This window comes from Carcharodon carcharias, chromosome 7 (assembly GCF_017639515.1).
Source record: "Carcharodon carcharias isolate sCarCar2 chromosome 7, sCarCar2.pri, whole genome shotgun sequence".
Lineage (NCBI taxonomy): Eukaryota > Metazoa > Chordata > Chondrichthyes > Lamniformes > Lamnidae > Carcharodon > Carcharodon carcharias.
The window spans coordinates 19,937,018-19,954,605 of record NC_054473.1 but is presented as its reverse complement, the minus strand read 5'-3'; the positions used below and the strand labels follow the sequence as shown (position 1 = coordinate 19,954,605).

Here is a 17,588-nt window from a genome sequence, read left to right as displayed (position 1 = left end):
CAAGGGATATGGGGCAAAGGCAGTGAGGGAATGAGGTCACAGATCAGCAATGATCTCTGAATGACAGAACAAGCCTGAGGGGATAAATGGCCTACTCCTGTTTCTATGTTCTTATGCTATGTGAAGGTTAGCGTATGGGCATTTTATGTTACTTTATTTTTTTCTGCTTTTTTTTTAATGGAGTCATTAGCCTACATAAAATAAAATCCAACACAGAAACTTAGTATTAGTTCACTAATTATTTGCATCACAGCATAATTTATGTTAAAACGGGTTAGCTGCTGCATCAAGATAGAAGATGAATGAATTTTATACAAACGTGTTGAGGGTTGATAAGATAATGTTACACAATATAATACCAAGGCCATAGAACATACATTGAAAGAAAGATTAAAAGTAGAACATTATGTGAGGAATTTCTTATTCATTACCCGGAGTTCCGGCATTCGTTTTGATATCAAGGAGCACAGAACAATTCAATGAAGTTTGTAGAGGAACAAGGTCAACTCATGTAGATATAGCAAATCAATGTTTACTGTGCCTTGTATCACTGTATACCTTGACCAGTTTCTTCCTCCAAAGCAAAGCTATCTAAACTGCAGTCAGAAAACCACATGCAGCTCCCGAGCCCTGTCACACCAAGTTTATTTGGCCTTGGCATGCTATAATCTTCCTGCAGCGCCACTTTATTATTTGCTGCCTCATCACCTTGCAATTTGAAGGGCTCAGAGGTCTTGAAAGCTGTTTTACCGCAATGGTGAATTTCTCTTAAACCAGAAATGCCACTGTCGATCAGCATAAACAACTTGTGATACTTACACAACACAATGAGTGCACTGAATTAAACTTTACTCCATACATAGCCTGAGGTAGATATATGAGCAGCTGCAAAACTCAGCGCTTCGACACTCTTGCTCTAGAATTCTTGATTGGTAACACATTTGTGTTACAGTGAATGTCAAACAAAAAAAAAACTTCCGTATGGAAAAGGAAGGCAGGTTCATGTGTAGGAGCAAGCGTTATGTGTAAGGATAAAGCACAGCCTCCAGCAGTTGCCTTCTCCAGAAACGACTTGGGGTTCTTAATGCACTTACATGCTGTGGCTCAGTTTAAAAAAAAATATTCATTGCAGGCAAGGCTGGCATTTATTGCCATTCATATATGACCAGAGAAGGTGGTGATGGACCTTTTACTGGAACTGTTGGTAATGATTTGCTACATTTTTGCGTGGCTTGCCTGCACCACTTCAGAGAGCAGTTAAGAGTCAACCACGTCGGTGTGGGACTGGGGTCACATGTAGGCCAGACTGCGTGAGAACAGCGGGTTTCCTTCCCTCGAAGACTTTACTGAGTCAGCTCTGTTTTTACAACAGTCTGACAGCTTCATGGTCACTTTTACTGATACCAACTTTTATTTACAGATTTTCCGTCAACTGAATTTGAATTCTCAAACTGCCATTAGTACAAAACTTAGGATTACAGGTAGAGTACCTCAGATCTGGCTATCCGAAAACTGGATATTTTATTTTTGTTCTCCAGTGAACCTTGATCCTACTCGACCCAGCCCGGGAAAGTTCGGGGAGTTGCTGATTACTGACCAGTTTCACTGGCCTGACGTTTCCCATGCTCCAGTGAACGTTGACCCTGGTGCATGTGTGGCAGAGACAATTGAACTCACCCAGGAAAAACAAGGCTCTTGCAGAATCCAATATTTAACTATGTATTGTACTTGAGATCAGGAAATATGCCTGTTCTTGCTACAGTAAAAGACACCTGTATTGAAGCTTGATGTCAAATAGAAGCCCAATGGCTTAAATTTCAAACATTGCATGTGTTTCCCAAACTCCTTTAAGTTCCATGGACACTGGTTGCCTTCTTACAGCTGGTCGAAGTCAGTTCAAAGAGAGTTATTAAAGAGTACTATACAATCTTGCATGAGTAAGAAACAGTTTTCAGTTACAGCTACAGGGTATTTTTAACATCATTTCAATTAGATTAATCTTTTCTCATTTTAATCAGGGTGCGCTGGTGTAGGGGAGTGGGGGAGACATGAAAAAGTTATTGAATCCAGTGCATGAGAAGTGAATTAATACCAGCAGTGACATGACCATTAACCTAAAGGCTTTGCAATTGGTTTTCCTGCACCCGCTATTCACTGAAATAAGGTTTTTGGATTAAGGTGATCCGAATTTTTTCCCGAAAACCAGCAAGTCCCGAAATCCGGGACGGACTTGGTCCCAAAGTTGCCGGATTTGAGGTATTCCTAGGGCAGAATTTTACATCTCGCGGGCAGGCACGCACCTGACCCGATTGGGCGTGAAATCACGCAAAATGACGTCGAACGATGTCATCCCGCATGCAAACAATTTTCAGGTCGGTGGGCACACGCAGGTGTCAGAGCTGCCCAATATCGATTAAAAGGCCACATAAGGCCATTAAAAAGGCAATTGATCCTGATTTTATATTGTCCGTGCACTTGCGCGCTCGTTGCACGGGTAAAACGGGCAAGCGAGAAGCTCACGTTTTGCAAAACCTCATCCAAGGGCAGGATAAAAAGGGTCAGCAACATTGCCAGTGTGAGTAGTGAGGAGTTTAGGGGATAGTTTGCTGCTGGCTGAACTTGACAGCTTCAGCTCCGTTTATAGCTTCATTCTTAGCATTTCTAGTCTTCATTTCAGGACTCATTGGTGTCTCCAAGGCCCACAGAGAATTTAGACCATGTGGATCCTTCCAAGTGTCAGACAGCCTCCAGTTACTCTGGTAATGGGGGTTGTGGTCTCTGCTAGAAGCACCTCCTCTGAGGAGGAAGAGAGGGGCAGAACGGAGAGGAGGCCACATGTCCCAGTGCAGCGTCCAGGGGTGCGGCCTATGGGAGGAGAGGTACAGGCACAAGGGGCGCAGGATCCAGCAGGTTGTCCAAGGCGTGAGGGGCCGCAGAAGACACCACTATCCTGCAGCCAAGGTTTACAGGCAGCGATGCAGCTACCTCAATATGTCAGAGGTGCAATTCCGAAGGAGGGTCTGCCTCTCTAAGGAGACTGTGACCTCCGTTTGTCATTTGATTGGGCCCGAGATCACCTCCAGCTGTGTGGGTGGACACCCAATGCCAGTGGCTCTGAAGGTCACAGTGGCCCTCAACCTCTATGCCTCCGGCTCTTTCCAGGGATCAGTGGGAGATCTGCGTGGAGTGTCCCAATCAGCTGTCCACAGTTGTGTCTAGCAGGTGACGGAAGGTCTGTTCAAGTGGGTAATTACATTTATTCATTTCCATACGGACGATGTCAGCCAGGCTGAGCGAGCCAGAAGCTTTGAAGCGATTGCTGGGTTCCCTCACATCCAGGGTGCCATCGACTGCACACATGCGGCTATCAAGGCGCCAGCGGGTCAGCCGAGTGCCTTCGTCAACAGGAAGGGATTCCCAATGAACATCCAGATAGTGTGTGACCACAAGGCACCGATTCTGCAAGTCTGTGCAAGGTATCCTGGAAGCTCCCTTGATCCTTACATCCTGAGACACTCCCAGGTGCCGAGGCTCTTCACTGCTCCAGCCCGAATGGATGGATGGCTGCTGGGTGACACGGGCTGTCCATTGAAAAGGTGGCTCATGCCGCCTCTCCGCCATCCAAGAACAGAGGCAGAGCAGCGTTACAATACAAGTCATGCCTCCACGAGAGCTGTGATAGAAGAGAGGATCATAAGTCTCTTGAAGTTGCTCTTCCGATGCCTGGATCGTTCAGGGGAAGCACTGCAATACCCCCCAGAGTGGGTGTCACCAATAGTGGTTACATGCTGAGCTCTCCACAATCTGGCACAGGCAAGAGGAGACCTAGTGGAGGAAGAGGATCTTGAGGCAGCTCTTCTTGAGGATGAATTCAATCGTGAGTCGGAAGAGGAGCACAGTGAGGATAATGCTGAGGGCATGGAGGCAGACCTCGGTAATCTCCAGGGAGGCAGGGACATCAGGGACGCCTTGATCCAACGCTCCTTCAGCTGGGCTGCCAAAGATCTGCTTCCACCTCATGTCAGGGCTGCCACCTCCATCCCAGGTGTCTGAAATGACCCTTTCATTTGAACCCAGAGTCCACTCAGTGCCTGTGCAATAAAGTTTAGAGGCATTCACATCCAGCATTACAGACTGACATACCCTGCACCAAAAAAAATGTTGAATCATACTCAGTCCATTAAGACAGAAGCAAAATTTGTATAGTTTTGACACTCAAAGCAAATGAACATTACCGTATCTGGTGTTAACGCCCACACCAGCAAACATATAAACAAAACACCCATGAACAGTCCCTCTTGTGCTCATGGTGCCTTTAACTTATGTTTACGAGTGCTGCATCTTGCTGCCCACTCCCCCCTGCCCACCCCCCACTCCCCCTTGCTGGCAGTGGCATTGGAGACAGCCTGCTGGCTCTGCTGTCTTTTTGACGATGACCTTATGGTTGCCCTCTGGTCAGTGGAGCCTGTGCTGGCCCCAGATTGGAGGGAGTGACCAGTGCCATGGCTGGCATCTCCCCAGTCATCACAGCCTCATCAGATGCCATCGTCACTGGCAGAGGGGCGGAGGAGCTGCTGCCATCATCCAGAGCACCCTGAGAGGAGCCTGCAGAGATGACAAGCAGCTCAAGTGCCAACATGAGATCACTCTGGACCTCCCTGCTCACCATTGATGGATGGGCACCTAGCTGGGATACTGGGTGTCTCATCCATCTCCCACATTGACACTGACCACCTGAGGTTATTGCCTGTGTGAGGGCTTGCAGGTTGCGGGTCCGAGCGCAACCCCAGGAACCCCTGATTCTGTCCCTGGAGCTGCATCTCCATGAGGGTTGCCAATTTCTCAATGGAGGAGGCAGTGCGCTCAGCCTTGAGGGTCAACATAGCGCTCATGTTCTGCATGGACTCCTCCACAACAAAGACCATGGCACGCATACCCTCATGGATCTCCACCAGATCCTCCTGCACATCCTGCTGGACATCCAGCACCTACCGCCTAAAAGTCCTCCGACTGCCAGTGCCCTGGGCACTCTCATCCTCCGCCTGCTCTTCAAGCGAGTGTGAAGTGCCCTCACCACTGTGCACCGACATTCTAGCAGCCAATCTAATGCTCACCTAGGCACTGGTATCTGGTTCAGAAAGTGGATGTGACGCAGGTGCATCTGAAGCCTGGTGGTCCTCTGGAATCAGGGGTAGCTCTTCGGGGTCCTGCATTCGAGTGCGTGTTAGTGAATCTAAGGGAGAACATTGACATGCAATTAATTTAGGTCATCACACTGTCACTGTGCATGCCAGGCGCTATGGTGAGACGATGGAGATCTGCATCATGGTGTCATCGTCCTTCAGTGATCAATGGGGACTCCAGGTTTGAGGCTCCCATTAATGCTGAGACTACACAAGAATGTTTGTACAATCTGACACTCTCACCTCTGTGCATTGCACTCTTACCTTTGTCAGAGACACCGCCTTGCCACGACCGGCTGACAGAGGTGGGTGGCGACTCCCCAGCTCTAAAGCGTCCATTTCAAACCTGGTCATGATGAGGAGGTTGAGCAGGCCTCTGCCTGTCCATGACCTCTCTGCTTGGTTATGGCTCATCTTCTCCTGAAAGGACAGAGGAGCATGGATTAGTCCACTCTCTACCTGCAGCACTATAGCAGCCTGGCCAACACCAGCTGAGGAACACCTTACATGGCACATCCGAGTTGTGGCCCTCGAGTCTCAAGGCACTCAGTCCAAGCAGCCAGGGCTTCACCCCCTTGGCCAGCTCCGGCATCATTGACAGTTGGTACTCAGACTCAAGCACCCCTGAGCTCCACGGGGGTACGGCCAGCCCTTAACACTGTACCACACTGATCCATGCCAACACAGTACTCACCCTTCCTGAGCGCAGCAGGTCGCTGAACCTTTTATTGCACGGCACCCATGTGTGCCACATGGCATTGTGACTGCTGGCCTGCACTGCCACCTCCTCCCAAGCTTTTTTTGGTCTGATGTGGTGGCTTCCTCCTGTCATCCCTGGGAACGAGGGTGTCCCTCCTGGCACCCACCTCCTCCATGAAGACCATGAGGCACTTGTCTGAAAAATAGGGCCTTCCCACCTGATGTCTCCAGCTGCTGTTGAGCCCATTGCTGCAGTCTCTAGGACGCAGAATGATTCCCCTCCCCCCCGGTGCCAATTTTAAACCACCTGCCGGGTCGCCATTAGACCCAGCACTCCACAGGCCCCCGACACAGCCCAGCCCAGCCCTTCCCAAGATGCGTTTCACGCTGAGCGGGCCTTAATTGGCTAGCCAGCGTGAAATTGCGATCATTGGCCGATCGCGGTTGGGGACCTGTTTCCCGTTGCTCCCAGGCCGGCCGATCGCGCCCGCCAGCCAAGGGTAAAATTCAGGTCCTAGTATGATCATCATTGCACTAACATACCTGACCTCCATCTGACTGTGAACATGGGATTTATGGGATAAAAATATTCACTCTGCCCCCAGTTGGAATAAACCGGAAACTCATATCCGAATTGCAGATTTTGAGCCTGTGAGTTTGCATTTTTAAAGATAACTGAAGGAAAGCCATGGGATGGGAATTTGCAAGTTCCCAGCATATGGTCATAGCATATTCCAGGATGGAATGTGGTGGAATAGTCATCCCCATGTGTGATGGATGCAGGGCCTTCTCATGCTTCAATCAAGAACATTTCTGTGTGTACTCTTGAATTTTTTTTATCTCAGTAAACTTGGAAAATGCACCATTTTATATTGAGACATGGATTCCAGAGTGAGACCAGAGCCAGGTTGTCTATGGTAACAATAATTTATCTGATAATTGAGAAAATAAAGGAGATGATGACTGTACCTAATAAATTAATTAGTGACGCAAGTTCTCTTTATCTTGGGCATGGCACTTTAGGGAGTCATTTAAAGAGATTCGGTTTTATTGCTCACGCTTAACATCTTCAGTAAACTGAATTACATACTGATGTGAGGACCCAGCAAGGGATTCTGCTTTAGCATCATAGGACATAGAAGCAGGAGTAGGCTATTATTTAGCTCATTGAGCCTAATCCACTATTCAGTGAGAATATGGCTGATCTGTGACCTAACTCTGCCATTTAGAAAGTCCTGTGATCAATCTGATCTATCTGTTTTAGGACCGAACTGTATGACCTCCCACTTGCCCACATTGAAATCCATGTGTCACAATTAGCTCCATGCACTTAATCTGTTAGTATTAGTTTGTAATTTTATTTTTCCATCTACACTGCACACAATGTTTTGGTGTCATCGGCAAACTTGAATATGTTGCTGTCTATCCCATTATCTAAGTCATTAATAAATGAGATGAAAAGTTGAGAGTCTAACAAGGAGCCTTCTGGTGCACCACGAGCCACATCCTGCCACTTAGAGTACCTGTGCTTTATCCCTACTCTGTCTGCTACTGCTCACTCAGTTTCCCAAACAAGTCAATAATTTTCCATTAATTCCATAAGATTCAGCTTTGGCCAATAGTCTCTTATGAGGGTCTTCATCAAATACCTTCTGGAAGTCCATGTAAATAACATCAACAGACCATTCCTCTGTCCACAACTTTTCTCACCTCTTCAGAAAATTCTTTAGGCATAACCAACTCTTTATAAATCCGTGCTGGTTCTCTGATCAGCTGAAAGTTTCCAAGGTATTCATTCACCCCATCCATAATTACAGCCTCCAGGGATAGTTTTTTTTTGTATGGAAGGGTTTAGCACCCTGCCACCTGAAGAGTCAGCGGGGAATGCATCCATGCCGATCACAGCAGCCCCGCAGCCATTTAATACGCTGAGATCATTAATTGATTGGAGGCTGGAAGTAGTCCCGCCTCAAAGAGCGGCTGACCAATCTAAATGGCCACAGCTCGATAGTCCCAGCAGCGCCACCTTGAGCGGTGTCTGCTTCTGGGACTACAAGCTGTCTAGAAGCTGGAGCCCCCAGGACCAGGGAGTTGCAGGGTCTCACAGCAGGGATGGGAGACGAGGCCGCTGGTTGGTGGAAAGAGGTGGGTGGGGGATGACTCCCTAGGTGCTCCCTCCCTACCAGGCCAGGTAGGGAGGGAGCACCCAGGGAGGGGAGACATTGCAAGTCACCCAATTTGGAAAGGGGACCAGTGATGGAGGTGCACCCCTCCACTTTCCTGACTTGAGACCTAAGCCAGATGATCAGCTGAGCTCACCCCTCAGTCCTTGACCTCCTTGCGCTGAGTGAAAAATTGCAGCCAAGTGGGAAGCACCCCTTAAGTGGCCACTAATTGGCCAATTGAAGGCTGCAATGGGGTTAAAGGTGGACGGGCTGTCCTAGACCTTGCACCCCCCCCCCCCCCCCCCCCCCCCCCCCCCCCCCGCCAATAAAATTGTGGACAGCTTGGGGGCAGGCAGGAAGCTGGTAGGAAGACCACCTGGGGAAATTTATCTGCCCTCTGCCTGGAAACCCTGCCAGCCGGGGACTTTAAAATTCTGCCCTAGTAATTTCTCGGCAACAGATGTTAGGCCAACTGGTCTATAATCAAAGTGAAGAGAGACAAATAACTAAGGGACACAGTGGTCTGCAGTGTCCTGCTTCTTTATACCTATTAGGGAAGATCTTTAGGAATCATTGTCCACAGAACTTACAGTCAGAGCCTGTGACCAAAATGTTATTGGAAAAAATGCTTCTTCTGAGAATGTAGAGGAAGTATTGTACTGCTGCACTCTGTATGTTTTCTGACTGTGTAATTATCTAGAGTGAATGAGTGATGTGTGCTCTGTCGGAAGGCAGCTCCTTGGGCTCCTTCTCAGCTGTTTCACCCTGAGCTGTTTTCTTGGCAGTTTTTATCAGTGGTGGTTTCTCATTGTCTTCCACTGTCAGAAGCAGGGCGAGGAGACAGGTCTCAAGTCTACCTCACCCGCAACAGGAATTGGACCTGTGCTGCTGGCTTTACTCTGAACCACACACTAGCCATCTAAGCCATCCAGCCCTTGTCCCCACAAATATCTTAAATATTAATCAATTTGACAATTGTCTTCGCCCGGACATTATGTTCCCTCTGCCGTGGGTGGGGATGGGTGGGATGTGGTGTAAAATTCGCTGGTTAGCCTTCCCAACTGTTTCTGACCTGTCCACAATTTTACGAGGAGGGGGGTCAGGTGAGGCCATTCAGTGGCTAATTATTGGCCACCTGAGGACAGCTTCTCACCTGGTCACAAGTCTCTGGTCAGTGGGAGGAGCTCAGGATTGGTGGGAGGGGATGCCTGGCAGATCATCCAGCTCGGACTTTGGACAGGAAAGTGGCAGGGGTGGAGGGTGGGGGGCCTCCATCACTAGCCCCCTTTCCAGATCAGATACCTCCATCCCCCCAGGGTCTGTCCCCTGCTGCCACCCCCCTCCCCCATACCCCAGGTGCTCCCTTTCCGCCTGGTCTTGCCATCACAGCCCCATACCCCCACCATTCCCCAGGCTTCTCCTCCTACCCCTGCCACGAGACCTCCACACTTACCTCTTTCCTGGCTCTGAGGCTTAGAATCTGGGGACTGTTTGTAGTCAGAACAGTGGCCACCGCCCTCGATGATACTGCTGGGACTATAGCGCTGCCGGCCAGTCAGATTGGCCAGCAGCTCTCTGAGGTGGAACTTCCAACTGAGTGAGGGGCTGCAATCTCATCTCTAGCCAATTAACGCTCCATAGAGCATGAAATGGCTGCGGGGCAGCCGATATCAGAGAGGATACATTCCCTGCCAACTCTTCAGGTGGCAGGTTGGGAGACCCCGCCACTCACAAAATTCTGCCCCATGAGGATGTAATTTACCTTCTCCCTAAATGAAAGGAGGACACGGTGAGCCATCTAACCCCATATAGAAGGATAATTGCTACCTCTGTTATACAGGCTTTCACATCAGAAGATATCTAAGGATATGCATTCTAGTCCACATGAGATGAAAATCTACGTATGTTAGCTGTTGACATGGGATTGGTTAAAAGTTTGAGAGAAAGTCTAAAGTTGTAACATAATGGATATATGATCTTGAACTTTGTAACATCCATGATATTTTTTGACTGCGTGATACATATGACTTTAAGCAAGAAGGTAAAAGCAAAATACTGCGAATGCTGGAAATCTGAAACAAAACCAGAAAATGCTGGAAAAACTCAACAGGTCTAACATCATCTGTGGAGTGTAAAACAGAGTTAACGAAACGTTAACTCTGTTTCTCTCTTCACAGATGCTGTTAGACCTGCTGAGTTTTTCCAGCATTTTCTGTTGTTGTTTACTGCAAACAATAACCTTGTTTTAAAAGCTTTTTTGGGAATATATCATGTTAGAAAAAGAATTTATCATAATTTAAGGCAGTGGATTTGGTCTCCCTTTCTTAATGAGACAATTTATGCATGACATTCAATTCTTGTCAAGCTCTCAGTTTTGCCACACTCTGTTACAATCCCTTCATATTATTAGGTTCTTGGTTACAGCATTATCTCTAGGGCTGTGCCTCTAGCCATGTTGTTCCAGTACAGCTACAACACTGGCATCTATCTGGCAATGTGGAAAATTGCCCAGGTATGTCCTGTAATCAAAAAGCAGGATAAATCCAAACCGGCCAATTACGGCCCCATCAGTCTGCTTTCCATCATCAGTAAAATGTCATCAACAGTGCTATCAAGTGGCACTTGCTTAGCAATAACCTGCTCACTGACGTCAGTTTGGGTTCCGCCAGGGCCACTCAGCTCCTGACCTCATTACTGCCTTGGGTCAAACATGAACAAAAAAACTGAACTCCCAGGGTGAGGTGTGAGTGACTGTCCTTGATATCAAGGCAGCATTTGACCGAGTGTGGCATCAAGGAGCCCGAGCAAAACTGGAGTCAATGGGAATCAGGGGGAAGACTTTCCGCTGGTTGGGGTCATACCTAGCACAAAGGAAGATGGTTGTGGTTGTTGGAGGTCAGTCACCTCAGTTTCAGGGCTTCACTGCTGGAGTTCCTCAGGGTAGTGTCCTTGACTCAAATATCTTCAGCTGCTTCATCATGACTTTCCTTCCATCATAAGGTGGTGATGTTCGCTGATGATTGCACAACGTTCAGCACCGTTCACGACTCCTCAGATACTGAAGCAGTATCCATGTCCAAATGCAACAAGACCTGGACAATATGCAGGCTTGGGCTGGCAAGTGGCAAGTAACATTCGCGCCACACAAGTGCCAGGCAATGACCATCTCGAACATAAGACAATTTAACCATTGCCCCTTGATACGCAATGACATTACCATCGCTGAAAACTTACTATCAACATCCATTGACCAGAAACTGAACTGGACTAGCCATATAGATACTGTGGCTACAAGAGCATTTCAGAGGCTAGGAATCCTGCAGTGAGTAACTCACCACCTGACTCCCCAAGGCATGTCCACCACCTAGAAGGCACAAGCTAGGAGTGTGATGGAATACCCTCTACTTCCCTGAATGAGTGCTGCTCTACTGACATTTGAGAAACTTGATACCATCCAGGACAAAGCAGCCACTTGATTGGCATCCCATCCACAAACATTGACTTCCTCCACCACCGATGCACAGTAGCAGCAGTGTGTACTATCTACAAGATGCTCTGCAGGAACTCACCAAGCCTCCTTAGACAGCACCTTCCAAACCCATGCTATCATCTAGAAGGACAAGGGCAGCAGGTAGATGGGAACACCACCACCTGGAAGTTCCCCTCCAAGCCACTCACCATCCTGATTTGAAAATATATCACCATTCCTTCACCGTCATCTGGGTCAAAATCCTGGAAATCCCTCCCTAACAACACTGCGGGTGCACCTAAAGCACATAGACTGCAGCGGTTCAAGAAGGCAGCTCACCACCATGTTCTCAAAGAAAATTAGGGATGGGCATTAAATACTGGCCTAGCTAGTGATGCCCACATCCTATGATCGAATCAAAAAAAGTACATTCCATTCACATTATGGACCTCTCAGTTATAAGTGTATTAGTTTTAACTCAGCTTTCCCACCATAATACACTGTGGGAAGTTCCTGTTTATGCAACCTTCATTATACTACAGATACTCATGGCTTCTAAGGAGCATGTTGCAATATCAACAGAGTGCGCAGTGTGTGACAGATGCAGCAGAGGAGGTGCCAACCCAGTATTTATGCTAGAGTGACAGCTTTACATATCCATTATTGCAAAATCACTTCACAGTTGACATAGCACTGGACTTGTTCACTCACTATAAAAACATAAACGCTAAATCATAAATCTCTTGCTTCATAATACGATAGCGGGGCGGGGGGGTGGGGGGTGCGGGGGAGCACATGTTGACTCTTTTTAATAAAAGCAAAATGCTGTGGATGCTGGAAACCCGAAATAAAAACAGGAAGTGCTGGAAAAACTCAACAGAACTGGCAGCATCTGTGGAGAGATATACGGAGTTACTAGGCGGAATCACTCGTGCCCGCCATCGGACATCGGGAACCTCATTGTAATACATCTCCATATCATTATAAGGCTAGCCCGCCGGAATCACCCTCCCGCATTGGATCGTCTGCCCAGGTCAGCATGATTGAATGCTGATATGTGACATGCACCTGGTGAGCTGCACATCACCTGGGACTTCGAGGTGTGTTTGCCTATCTTTCTTTGGACAGCAGTTGCAGTCAACAGTGCCAGGCTTTGCAGACCGCACCACATCACTTTTAGAGGGACTCACGGGCAGATCTCTACCTACCAGACCAGCCATAAGGTGGGTTTGTATGGCTGCAGGAAAAGGGCTTGCTTGGGGAAGGGGGAGAAGTGGCCTCAGGTAAAGAAAGAGGCTGCAGGGTGAGGGCTGCACTGGGGAAGGGGTAATCCCAGGGTTTGTGTGAGAGCACGTGTTGATTTGTACAAGTGATCTCAAGATGGTGAGGGCTGAGGAGGCAGTCTCCAGAGGAGATGAGGCCAGATGGAGATTTGAGAGTGTGTGTGAAAGACTGAGTGGTGATGTCCCTTGAACTGGCAGTGAGTGAGACATCAGTGAATGCGTGATGGCCTTGTGAGTGTGTGAGTTCAGAGTGATGAGACGGTTGCCTTAGCCTAGCAACACGGATGAGATCATTCATACTTTTTCTGCATTGGATAGCCAACCCCTTCTGTGCAGCATTGACGCTGATCACCACTGCCACTGCCTCCCAAACCAGAGTGGTAATGTTGTTGCCCCTCCTGTGGCCAGAAGGGGGGGGCAGAGGAAATCGTGGCGGGCCTCCACAGCATCCAAAAGGCGCTCGAGGGATGTGTCACTAAACCCGGGGCTGCGGTCTTTTTGCCTTTTGGGGCCATGTCTTACTTACGGCAGTCCTGGGCTGGAAGCACTGGAAGGTGTGCACGTGGCTGTACTTTAAATATGGCGCCTGGCGTGATGAAGCGGCGAGGTGATGGCGTGTCTGGTGATTCGGAGCCCATCTGCCATGGAAATGGTGTGTTTTCTGGGAATGCATTATTATTGAGGTGGGTTTGGGACAATACGGCGTGAGAAGCCACCATTGTGGCTGGCGGGTAAAATGATTTACCAACCTGCGACTGTACTTCTTGCAAATCTGGGATGATTCCACCCAATGTTTCGAGTCCAATATAACTCGTCTTCGGAACTGAAGAGAGGTGGGGATGTGATGGGTTTTAGGCTGTTGAACAGGGGAAGGGGCGGGTGGAGCAAAAGAGAAGGTCAGTGACAGGTTAGAGAGAGGGGGAGATTAAATGACAAAGATCTCATGGAACACAAGGCAAAGGGAATGGTAATGATAGTATTAAAAACACAAAGCATTGGTCCAGAGTAGGAGTTAATAGCAGAATAAAGGTAAGCGCTATGAGAAAGCAAAAACATGAGAACACGATACATTCTGGCACTTAGAGAAAAAAAAATCAAAATGCAGGACAGAGTTCATGGTCTGAAATTGTTGAACTCAATGTTGAGTCCAGAAGGCTGTAAAGATGAGGTGTTTTGTGCTCTCATCTGGAACTGGAAATACTCACCAATTTTGCTTCCAATTTCCACCTCTCTCTCATCTTCACATGGTCCACCTCTGACAATTTTCTTCCCTTCCTTGATTTCTCTGTCTCCACTTCTGGGGGTAGGCCATCTCCCACTATTCATTACAAGCTCACCAACTCCCACAGTTCAACCTCCTCACTGTAAGGACTTTATTTCATTCTCCCAGTTCTAATGATGATGAAACCTTCCACAATGGTGCTTCCAACATGTCTTCCTTTTTCCTCTGCTGAGGATTCCTCCCCCACTATGGTTGACAGGGCCCTCAACTGTGTCTAACCCATCTCCTGTACCTCTGCCCTCAATCTTTCCCCCTTCCTAATGTTAGAAGGATTTGCAGATTGAATCTTAACCTATTTAGCCACATTATGAACATACCTTCTTTGCCGATCAAATCTTGGTGTGGGACTTGAACCAAGATCTTCATGGTTTAGAGGCAGGGATTCTACCTAGTGCGCCATAAGACCTCCAGCAATTAAGCATATAGAATAATTGTTAGCAACAACCCTTGTCCCAAGCACTAAAGATTGAGTGGGATAGCAGCAAAAGAAATTACATTACAGTTTGTGTCATCACACTGGTGCAGTGTCCTTTCCAGAAACTGAACAGTTGGAAATATTACACATTTTTCTTTCACAAACATTGTGCAAAGTTTTGATGTTTAAAAAAATAATTTCTCCCACTCTCTTCTGGCTTTGTGGTCTGACGCAGTATTGAACTATGCAAATCAAAATGTCACAGACCATCACTGAGAAATAAAGATTTGCATTTATATAGCACATGTCATAACCTCATAATATCCCAAAGCACTTTATACCCAATGAGGAACTTTTGAAGTGAGTCACTGTTGTAATGCAGGAAATACGGCAGCCAATTTGCACACAGCAAGCTCTCACAAAACAGCAGTGTGATAACAACCAGGTAATCTATTTTAGTGATATTGATGGAGCCATGAAAATTGGCCAGGGCACCAGGAGTAATTCCCTGCATTTCTGTGAAATATTGGTATGGGATATTTTGACATCCACCTGAGACAGCAGCTGACACCCTAGTATAATGTCTCATCCAAAGGACAGCATGTCTGTTAGTGCAGCACCCACTCAGCGCAGCACTGGAGTCTCAGGCTAGATTTCTTGTGCTCAAGTTTCAGGAGTGGGACTTGAACCCACAAATCTTTGGATTACAGAGACAAGAGTGCTGCCCACTGAGCCACCCCTGACTGATTTCAACTAAATTGGCAAGAGGATCACTGCATTTATTTTTGTGCGCAGGACCTGGGCTAGGGAGGGGAATAAGCTGCAATTCTTGTTCCTGATTGCTGTTGGAAAAATGCATTTGCATGGGCATTGCGTAAAGACTGCAGAATGTCATTAAATAATATTCTCCACTAAAGGATTTCCACTTTCCATCTTCTCTATGTAATCCTCCTTCAACTGGGAGGTTTTCTAGAGGCAGAGTTTCTGATATGTGAAGTCAATGCTTCTCTGTATTGACTGAATGGAGACATTCTCCACTGGATGGCAAGGACATTCTGCTAAATATTTTCTGTTGTTTTCTTCCTTGTTTTGTTCAACTGAATGGTCCTTTATCATGAGATGCTTCACAAAATAAGACAGCTAAGAATTGCAGTATTCACTTACAGAGAAGTGGCCACACTCGAATGATACAGATGAAATTGGAATCAGGTTCCGAATGAAAGTCCCACCTGTGTAGCACTAGAGCTAACAGTCCTGTGAATAGTCCTGGAGGTTTCTATCATTGACAACTGATTGGGGCAGGGGAATGGCATTCCTGATATGTGTCATATGTATGGGATTCCTTCCTCAATCAGGGCATCCAGATACCTACAAGGAACATAAGTAACAGGCAGCCGATTCAATATTGCCCATTTTACAATACCACCAACTGTCAAAGAGTTAAAATTACTGTCATAGAGTGTTATTGTACCTTTCATCAGAAAGTTTATATCATAACTTAAATAGAGTAACCAGACTTTGTGTCGAGCCTTCAGGCAATGCCGCATTACCAGAGCTGGAATATAAAGTCATACTCTGGTTTCCAGGGCTCACTTACAGAGGTGGGCCTTGAGTTTCTGCCTTGGGTAAAATCAGTGATTCAGGTGCAAATAGTGCTTGAGTGTACGCTAGTTTTTTTAAGATACATGATTTTTTTTCGCTCTGGTTCCCGTTCAAACCCGTTTGGATATCCCCGGATATAAGATTTTCCCTGAGTCAGTGCCAGTGGGCAGTGTTCTAGAATGTATTTTTTATCTAATTGCTTTTGCATTAAAATCTGTTCCTTGGTTATGTTTGAGACTGGTAACTTGGAGCAGTTTGACTAAAATAGCTGAAAACAGGTTTATCATTGAACAAAATGAGGTTTTTTAATAAGAATGTCTGGTCCACTTCCTGTGAGATACTGAACAACTGAAAATGAGTTTTAAACTCTATATAAAATCTATAGAACCATTTGCTAATTACATTGTAGAATGGTCAGTTTCCTATTAACTTTACATATAATACCGAAAAGTTTCTAAAATGTCTCTACTGGTGTTGTAATGCTTAAACAATGATTAATTTTAAAAGTTTCCTTCAAGGCCTGTAACCAGGCACAGTAAGTGGAAACTCACAATGGTGGTTAATTCAGTCTTGGGCTATGGCCAATTTTATGGGTGGGGCTGGTTTCCAGCACAATGGGCCAAAACCTTTGAGGAAAGGTAATCACAGTCAGATTGCTGCTCCGCTCCTTTGTGCTTACCTTAGTCAGGAGCTGCACATTTCTCGCCCGACTTTCCAATTCAGGTCCGCTAAGAAATGTGCAGTGTACCAGCTCCTGGGACTCTTCTGTGGAGTGTAGCAGTGTCAGGGGAAGTGAAGTCACACACCCTTTTTTATGGCACTAGCTGGCAGAAAGCAGGTAACTTTAAAGCTCCCAGCCACTTTGAGAAGCCAAGTTGGGGCTCAGACCCCGTGAAAGCCCCCATGCAAGGACAACATGCCTATTGCCTGGGAAGTTCAAACTTCCAATGGGCAATTAGCCTGCACTGGAAACTATCCGATACTCCGATTTAAATTGGAGACATGGGATGGTTCTGACTCTCTTAGCAGAATAGTTATCCAGGAAACATTAGAAAGATTAAAAGCACTTTTTACTCTTGAGTAACTATAATTCTGACCTCCAACCCCATGGCCCCCTACATCCACCCCACTGGACTCCACCCCCGATTAAACCCCCAAACCCCGATTACCCTCCAACCCCTCCAAATAGCCCCCCAACCCCTGAATGCCCCCCTACTACCTTTCCCACCCCCCCAGATAACCCCACCCCCACAACTACCCCCCACACTCCTGAGAAGCCAAAGAGAAGATAAGTGAGTAAGGTATGTGGATAGGATGGTGGTCGTGGAGGGGGGTGGGATTGGATGGTTCAGGGGGCTTAGGATGGGTCGTGGGGGGATAGAATGGGTTCAGGGGACAGGATGGGTCATGGGGGCCAGGAGTGGGGGATTGGTGGTTAGTCAGGGGTTTGGAGGGTATTCGGGGGAGTGAGGGGGGGTGGTCGGGGTGAC

The 17,588-nt window shown here is 47.2% G+C and overlaps 1 protein-coding gene across 3 annotated transcripts in view; it reads left to right on the top strand.

Annotated features, from left to right (window-relative positions):
• The window catches only part of LOC121279658 (monocarboxylate transporter 5-like), a 68,117-nt gene that overhangs the window by 16,213 nt on the left and 34,316 nt on the right, over positions 1-17,588 (top strand). The gene's annotated exons all lie outside the window — the stretch shown is intronic.